Raw genomic sequence first — 8,176 nt, 5'->3', positions numbered from 1 at the left:
TAACTTGTACCAAGGGTTCATTTGATTTCCACACACATGCCATTTAGTTTTCAGGGCCATGCTTGAACAAGGCTGTACTGCGCGATGCACAGACACACAGATGCAGACACACAGACACACACACTCGTATCTTCCCTCTTACGGGCCCTGGGGCCTGGCTCTTGCTGCTCTCCTCCGTCCCCCTCCATCAAGTCCCTGAGGGGTCCTCTTTGGCGCGGGGCCACCCTCATAGGAGGAGCGGGGGCAGCAAGGACTTGGGCAGTGGGAGTTTGCTGCATGTTTTCTGGGTGAAGGAAGATGGCAAGAATGCACTCTCAGCACAGCTGCCTCGCTCTTGAGCCCTGGGGATCCGGGCCCTGGGTGGGTCACCCTTGGCCTCACACCCGTCCTGGCCTCACCATCCCCCCTACCCCCGGGCCAGTGAGGAGTCTGTCTCTATGTGCCCTATACTCTCGAGGTGGTCCTCTCCCCTGGTGAGTACCAACTCTGGTCTGCCTGACGTTCACTTGGGGATTTGGGGAGCCTGTCAAAGGCCCCCCGGGTGAGGCCCAGGACCCACTTTATCACCAGCACCTTCTGCAGCAGGCAGCGTTCTGGGAAGCAGCATCTCACTGTTACGCTTTAGTTGACAGCTGTTGGGCTTCCCAGGTGGCTCAGTGGTCAGGAATCTGCCTGCCAGCGCAGGAGATGCAGGAGACCCGGGTTTGATCCCTGGGTGGGGAAGATACCCTGGAGGAGGAAATGGCAACCCACTCCAGTATTCTTGCCTGGAGAATCCCCCGGACAGAGGCATCGCTGTTTCACACTGACAGCTCTTAGGAAGAACACTGACCCAATCCTTCACTCCCAGCACTTATGCCTCAGAATCTGAGGAGTTCAGTACCTGTGTATCGAGCCCTGGGTTCTGGTCTGCAAATGCAAAGATGACAGAAGCACTTGGGTCTCTGGAGGGTACATTCTGCCTGGGGTCTGGGTTCAAAATGATCTGGATTCCCCTCACCGTTTATTGGGGAGTGCGGTGAAGTGTCATCTATGTCTTCCTATCAGCCGAAGGAACATAATACACCCAGGGTAGTTGTGTGATCACATGAGATGGAAGAAAAGGGCCTATGGATGGGGCTCACCCCAAGGGGGTGGGGGCGGGGTGAGCCAGCCAGAGCCTTGGGGCACCAGTGGGCTGGGGAAGGGGAAGTGAGACCTTTGCCCTGGCTGGGGGGCACTGGTGGGCCAGGGGCCCATCTCCTCCAGTGACCCTGGCCCAGGTTCCCAAAACACAGGTCTCGCCACCTCGGGCCACCTTGGGAGTGGAGGCATCTGCATTAAAGCTCATCTCTGGTTTGCCCCAGAGTCAGGGGCTGGACTTCTGGACCCTTCCATCACCTGGGGACCTAGCCAAGCAGAGAGGGAAGGATTCTAGGAAGAAGGGCTTGCTGGTGCTGCTGCTAAGTCGCTTCAGTCATGTCCGACTCTGTGTGACCCCATAGACGGCAGCCCACCAGGCTCCCCCCATCCCTGGGATTCTCTAGGCAAGAACACTGGAGTGGGTTGCCATTTCCTTCTCCAATGCATGAAACTGAAAAGTGAAAGTGAAGTCGCTCAGTCATGTCCAACTCTTAACGACCCCATGGACTGCAGCCCACCAGGCTCCTCCATCCATGGGATTCTCCAGGCAAGAGTACTGGAGTGGGGTGCCATTGGAGGGCTTAGAGGTTTGCAAATGAGGAGTTGGCTGAGGCTGCTGCGGGGACTATGGATGTGGGACACCCCCCCACAGGCTCTCCGTGGCTCTCTGCCTCAGTCGCTGGGGCGGCTCCACCATCAGCCTCCAGGGGCCACGGTCCCGGTGCCTCAGGCGGAGCAGGCCTCCTGCAGCCCGGGTCGCGGTCCCGAGGGTCAGGGATCCAGCCTCAGAGGGACTGTCGGGGACGGGGCGGACTTGGACCCGCGGAGGCGGGAGGTGGGCGAGGCAGTAGCGCGTTTCCCATCCCCTCCCCGGCGCCCTCGACGGTGGGGCCGGCTCGGTCTGTGGGTCGTCTGGGGGGGGACCACTGTGGCCCCGGCGCTGACCTGGGCTTCCCGTCCACCCCCTCCGCGTCGTTGCCTCCCTTTCCGCTGCCCTGGGGGCCGAGCCCCAAGACGGAAGGTGGGTGGTTTCCTGCCTGGGTTACCGGGCTGAAAATCGAGAGGCCAAACCGTGGAGGCCTCTAGTGGCATTTTCAGGAGTTCTTATCTACCTCATCGCTGCTGTCAGGAGCAAGGGACTCCATGCATTTCCTAGACCGATGCCTGGCACAGGGTTCGAACTCTCTAGCGGCTGCTTGTTATTCCTTCAGGAGGTGTCTACAATTTCCCTCCTGCCTCCTTTTCCCGCCCCCTCTCATCTTGTAAACCACCCCCCCCCCCCCAACCAGGCACCTAGCACTCTGTCCCCACCAGATTCCTCCTTAGTCACAACAATATGGCCTTGGTCTTTGTCTATCAAACAATCCCAGCAACGGCCCACCCCAGTCTTGGGCCAGAAGCCCCTTGGCAGTCTCCTCTTGTCCTCCCTGGCCCTCTGCACCCTAGAGACCACTTCCCAGGCCAGGACAATGAAGCCAACCCTCTTACAAGACTCAGTTTTAAATCTTGCAAAGGGCTTCCAGCACCACCCCCAGGCCCCATTTGCAAATACATTGCTCTTTACAAATAAAGCCGCAGAGAATCTTGGGTGCATGTGGACAATTTAACAAACGGATCGAAAGCTAGTGCTTTAAAAAATTGTAGCTCAATTCAGAAATGTCTTAACTTCAATAAGTAATTTGAACATCCTCTTCCTCATCCTTCTCTCATCACCAGATTATTCAAATTTTTCTCTGAATACAATTACTGTATTTTTTAAATATTATTTTTAACAGAAAGGATGCTTTAGACAGTTCAGTGGGGTTACCAAAATTAGAGGGAAATGCTTATGTGTTCTAAGTCGCTTCAGTTGTGTCTGACTCTTTGTGATCCTATGGACTTTAGCCCACCAAGTTCCTCTGTCAAGGGAATTCTCCAGGCAAGAATACTGGAGTGGGTTGCCATGCTCTCCTTCAGGGGATCTTCCCGACTTAGGGATCAAACCTGTGAATGGACTTAGCACAATTTCTGGCATAAGGTAGGTGACTATGCCTTTGTTGAAATTTACAAGATGTAAATAAACACGTGTAGCTCAGAAGGAAATGGCAACCCACTCCAGTGTTCTTGCCTGGAGAATCCCAGGGACGGCAGAGCCTGGTGGGCTGCTGTCTATGGGGTTGCACAGAGTCGGACACGACTGAAGCGACTTAGCAGCAGCAGCAGCAGCAGCTCCATCCACTCATACATATATGTACACAGGCACAGACACAAAATTTCGACTCACTCACTCATTCAGACAGGTTTCCTTTCCGTCTAACTTACGCTCACCTTTATTACATCAGTGTACATGCTGTCTGCACTGCCCAGATCTGGGCGCGTGTGTGTAGGTGCTGCCCTCTGGTGGAACTTTTAAGACTTGCATGCTCCGCTGAATGAAAGGAATCCCAGTTTCCACCTTTCAAGAGCTCAGTAAGCATTAGTTATTCGCACTGTGTGGTTGCGTTTATTTAATGACTGACAGAGAAAGAGGAAATTATGAAGGACACAGAGAAGGAGAAGCCACAGGAAAACCCCCATAAAGTCTACGACAGTGATGAGTACTCAAGTCGCCTCCAGTAAATATTTGTTGATTGATTAAAAAGGTAAGCCTGAAGGCTATATGTAGATAGACTGGGATTCTGTTACAGCAACCGAAGTGACCCAGTTCCATATAAACACCGAGAATCCTGCTGAATCTGGAAATTTTTCAATATTCACTTCTTGTCATCACTTAATCCACCCAGCCCTGTGGCAGAGATGCGAGGCTCCTCTCTATCAGATGTTTGGGTTACAGCCATTTTCTACTCAAAGGGAATTTAAGGGTTTAGAGATGAAACATGCATTCTTGAACAGTGCAGTCTCTGTCCTGGGACGTTGATTCAACCTGGCATCCATATCTGATGCACAGTAGCAGTTTCGCTCTGACTCCACGCAGAGGGAAATAACATGCTTTTTCTGGAAGGGGTAGGTCCGGGAGCTGAGAATTTAGTCAGCAAATACAGGTTGGGATGGACAGGCACTCTGGCACATTTGCCCATCGTCTTGGCAAACCTTGAAAGATGGACTGCCTCTAACTACACCTGTTCCTTCTTTAGCTGTCACTAAGAAAGACCAGCACCTCTGCCCAGGAGAGAGGCTGTCACTGAGTAGAGACCAGGCTCTCTTCAGAGCCTGAAGCAATACTTCACCCCCCTTTCCAGCCAAGACTTGAGGAAGATAAAAATAGCAAATCTCACAGAGAAGGTTTTCCTGTGAGCCGAAGTAACAGGTTTCTTTGGACTAAGAATAAAAGCAAGAATTTCCATTTAACTTTTAGGAAAAAAGAAAGGAAGCCTCTGTTAAGAGGAATAGAGGTTTAATACAGGGTATGGGAGTTTACACGCCATGAAAAGAAACTGGGGGAGGGAAAGCAGGTGGGAGGTTACAGAAAGATCTGGAAGGACAGCCTGAAACCCGTAAGGGGTGGTTTCTCTATAAAAGTTGGTAGGAAGTTGCTACAATTCTCAAGAATCTCTGGTAAATCTCTCACCCAATCTGATATTTGCCAAGAAGCCTAGAAAACACTGTGGACCTTGGATCTGGTTGGGCCCCTGGGGATATATAATACACCCTGAGCCAAATATAAATGATTCGGGGATTATTCTTATAGAGAACCCTTTCACTGGCTGCCCTCCAATGAGAACCTCATCCTTCTACAAGGATAGTCACCACAGCTCCCCAGCAGACTGTGGCAGCCTGTCCCACTGGTGGCCCCAGGGAGCCGTGCCTACTGGTTCTCATACTACCTGCTGAGCTGGTCCTGTGATCGACTTAATTCACAGTATTAAGAAGCAGGAGAACATGGTGCTCTTTTCCGTCTTACGCCGTGAGGCTTGGCAGTTTCTGCCTTTGCTTATTGGAAGCCCTGAGCAGCTGAGACAGAATTCTGGCCACTCCGCTGGAGGGACCCTGTGGAGGAGAGGCCTGTGTGTCCCAGCTCCCCAGCTGAACCCAGTCCCAGCCTGCCCACGGCTGAATGCAGGCATGGCAGTACCACCACCATGCCCATCACCAGTCGAGATGAATTGTAGAATTGTGAGCAAATAGAATGATTGCTGAGTTTAAACCACTAAGTCTCAGGGTGGATTATACACGGTAAAAGAGAAGTGAAGCCCTCACTTTTCCTAAATCTGACAGAGCTCCTACTTAAGGTTTCTAAATGGAATTTTCTGAAAATCCCGTTTGCCACACCATCTTCCACTCTAAGTTCTTGTCCAGTCAGGGTTGTCATATTCAGTTGTAGGGGTTGCGCACTGCCCCAGGGGATCCGGCCAAGGAAGCCAATGAGGACTGCTTGCCAGGCCTAGAGAGGGCAGCCTTTCTAAGTCATGTAAGGGAGACTCCAACAAAGAATATTCAGTTGAATTAAACCCCCAATTATTGACCTGGCCTCCAAGTTTCCTTTAACTGCCTGATGCCACCTTCAGTCCCCACTCCAGCCTTCTCCAACCCAGTTTCTCATTACTTGCCCATGGTCTTAATCCAGCTGAGTCCCCCTTCCAGCCTCCCTCGGACGTGCCCACTCTGCTTTCCGTTAATGGCAGTTTCCAAATTGAGGCTGTGCCTTCCAGGGTGGGAGACAAGTGCAGCCACAACCCTCGTGGCCTTAGACACCATGTCGCTCTCTTTCAGTCTTATAAACTTCAGAGGAGCTGATGTTTACTTGCATGCTCAGTCGCTAAGTCATGTCCGACTCTTCCCGACCCCATGGACTGTTGCCTTCCAGGCTCCTCTGTCTATGTAATTCTCCAGGCAAGAATACTGCAGTGGGTTGCCATTTCTTTTTACTTACAGGCACACTTTTAAAGGATTTCCAAGCATGTTAAAGTAAGAAGGAGCAGTGAAGCCACCTGCTGGCATTCTGTGTCTGTCTCTATATGTAGAGGACCGAGCCCAACAGGACAGGAGTGGCTCTGACCCCCAGAGGGTTGTGTTCCACTGGACACAGGTTCAGAGGCACTGCATGAGCCAGAGGAGCTGGTCTCCTGGGGAAATTCTTTTCCTCACAATTCACAGCACAACCAGAATGCAGAATGTTCCAGCAGGCTGTGCAAATGGACCGGTGTGACATGGGATACACGTTGTCAAACTTTGTAATCTTACCCTCTATTAAATATTCAGCACAGATGATTCGATCTCTTCCTTTTCTCACTTTCTCCCTTCTTCCTCTCCATCCCCTTCCCTTCCTGCCTCTTTTCCACTGTTTTTTTTTTTAGCCTGCCTTTTGGGAAATGCCCATTCAGAATGGCTTTCCTGTTGAGGAGGATATAGCCAAGGGGATCTCCAGGTGCGGGGCAAGCATATAGAGTGTTTTCTTTCATTCTGGATTCTGTTTTTTAAAAAAATATAAGTGTATTTATTTTAATTGGAGGTTAATTACTTTACAATATTGTAATGGTTTTGCGATACATCAACATGAATCCGCCACAGGTATACACGTGTTCCCCATCCTGAACCCCCCTCCCTCCTCCCTCCCCGTACCATCCCTCTGGGTTGCCCAGTGCACCAGCCCCAAGCATCCAGTATCATGCATCAAACCTGGATTCTTTAGAGAAATCACAGTTGCAGCCTGGTGGAGCTGAAGAAGCAACCACTTTGAGATGCAAGTCCCACTGGGATCATCCCTGATCCTACCCTGACAATAGCCAAGGAGCGCCCTGTTGGGGAGGGAAGGGATTAAGTGCTCACTCAGAGGGGATGGGATGCCTGGCCCTGGGCAGGCGGGTTGCTCAGGACAACTAGCCTCTCAGGAAATGAAGCTCAGCATCATTCAGGGAAGCAGGCTAACCTGCTAATTGCTAAGCTCATCATTATTAAGGGTGGTCCATCTGGGCCTTTGATCTCTACAAATATTGAAGGATGAGAGGCCTGAATGCAAAATATTTGCCCTGGAACAATAGTTTGGCACCTGGGTGCTACAAAATAGAAGCAGTAGTAATCATACTTTTATTATAAAAGTTTTAATTGCTACTTTTGCTTGAGCAAATATGCCCTGTTAAGTGCTCTTCTGTATTACCTCATTTAATCATGACCCAAAACTCCATGACATCGGTAATGTCTACTTAACCTGTGTCAGGAAGATGAGAACACTGAAGCTCAGAGTTGAAGTAATGTTTCCAAGCTGGTCGGTGGTAGATCTGGGAGTCAGTTCGCATCTGAGCGAGGCCCACGCTCGCATTCTTCCCTACCTCCCTGCCCTGCCCACCAGGCGGTGAGCATCGCCCGGGGCTCCAGCAACACAAATGAGGCTCCCCTGGGAGCAGAGAGAAGCTCGGTCACCCTCCTACACCATTTCTGCCCACAGCTGCCATCTCTTAGCAACGCTACAGAGCAGGTCTTTCTGGACTGTTCTGCCCTGTGCTGGGATGCTGCCCTTTGGGTTTGAGGAATTCTGGAATAAAGCAACGTTTCTTATAACAAGTTGCCTTATGCTGAGTCTCTGGGGTCCTGGCCAAGCCTCGAGGCTCTTGCTAGCTACACCGAGAGTAGGTTTGGTTTCCAAGAACAGTGGGCTGTTTCCCAGTCCACAGTGGGGCTGGTGTGGAGGGGCTGGGCTGGGGGTGTGGGTGCAGGTCCTTCCCCGTTCTCCTCCTAGGTGCGTGCCCAGTGTTCTCCATTGCAAGGGAAGAATCAAGTCTGTGATGCCTAGTTTCAGATCTGATGGACATCTGTAGTTTCCTCAAAACTCTCTTTACAAGGCCATCCATTCCTTCTAGGGAGGCCATGAGAAAATCTAATATGGTGTAAAAGCAGTTGCCTCTTGGGATGAATTTTCTTGAGCAGAGATGACAAGTGCTTTTGCAAGGAGAGAGCATTCCCCCCGCCTCGACCCCCTCAGTGGGAGCTCTAGTGAGAAGGTGGCTGGTGTGGGACAGGAGGTGGGACAGTCAGCTGGCTGGGTCATGCTGCTTCTTCCATCTGCCCCTGGTACTCATGAAGTGCTTGGCAAGTGATGTAGCTTTAATAGTCTCTCCATTTTCCTCCCAAGTCTGGACTT

Source organism: Capricornis sumatraensis, chromosome 12 (assembly GCF_032405125.1).
Source record: "Capricornis sumatraensis isolate serow.1 chromosome 12, serow.2, whole genome shotgun sequence".
In the NCBI taxonomy this organism is placed as follows: Eukaryota; Metazoa; Chordata; class Mammalia; order Artiodactyla; family Bovidae; genus Capricornis; species Capricornis sumatraensis.
This window is presented reverse-complemented; position numbering follows the sequence as displayed.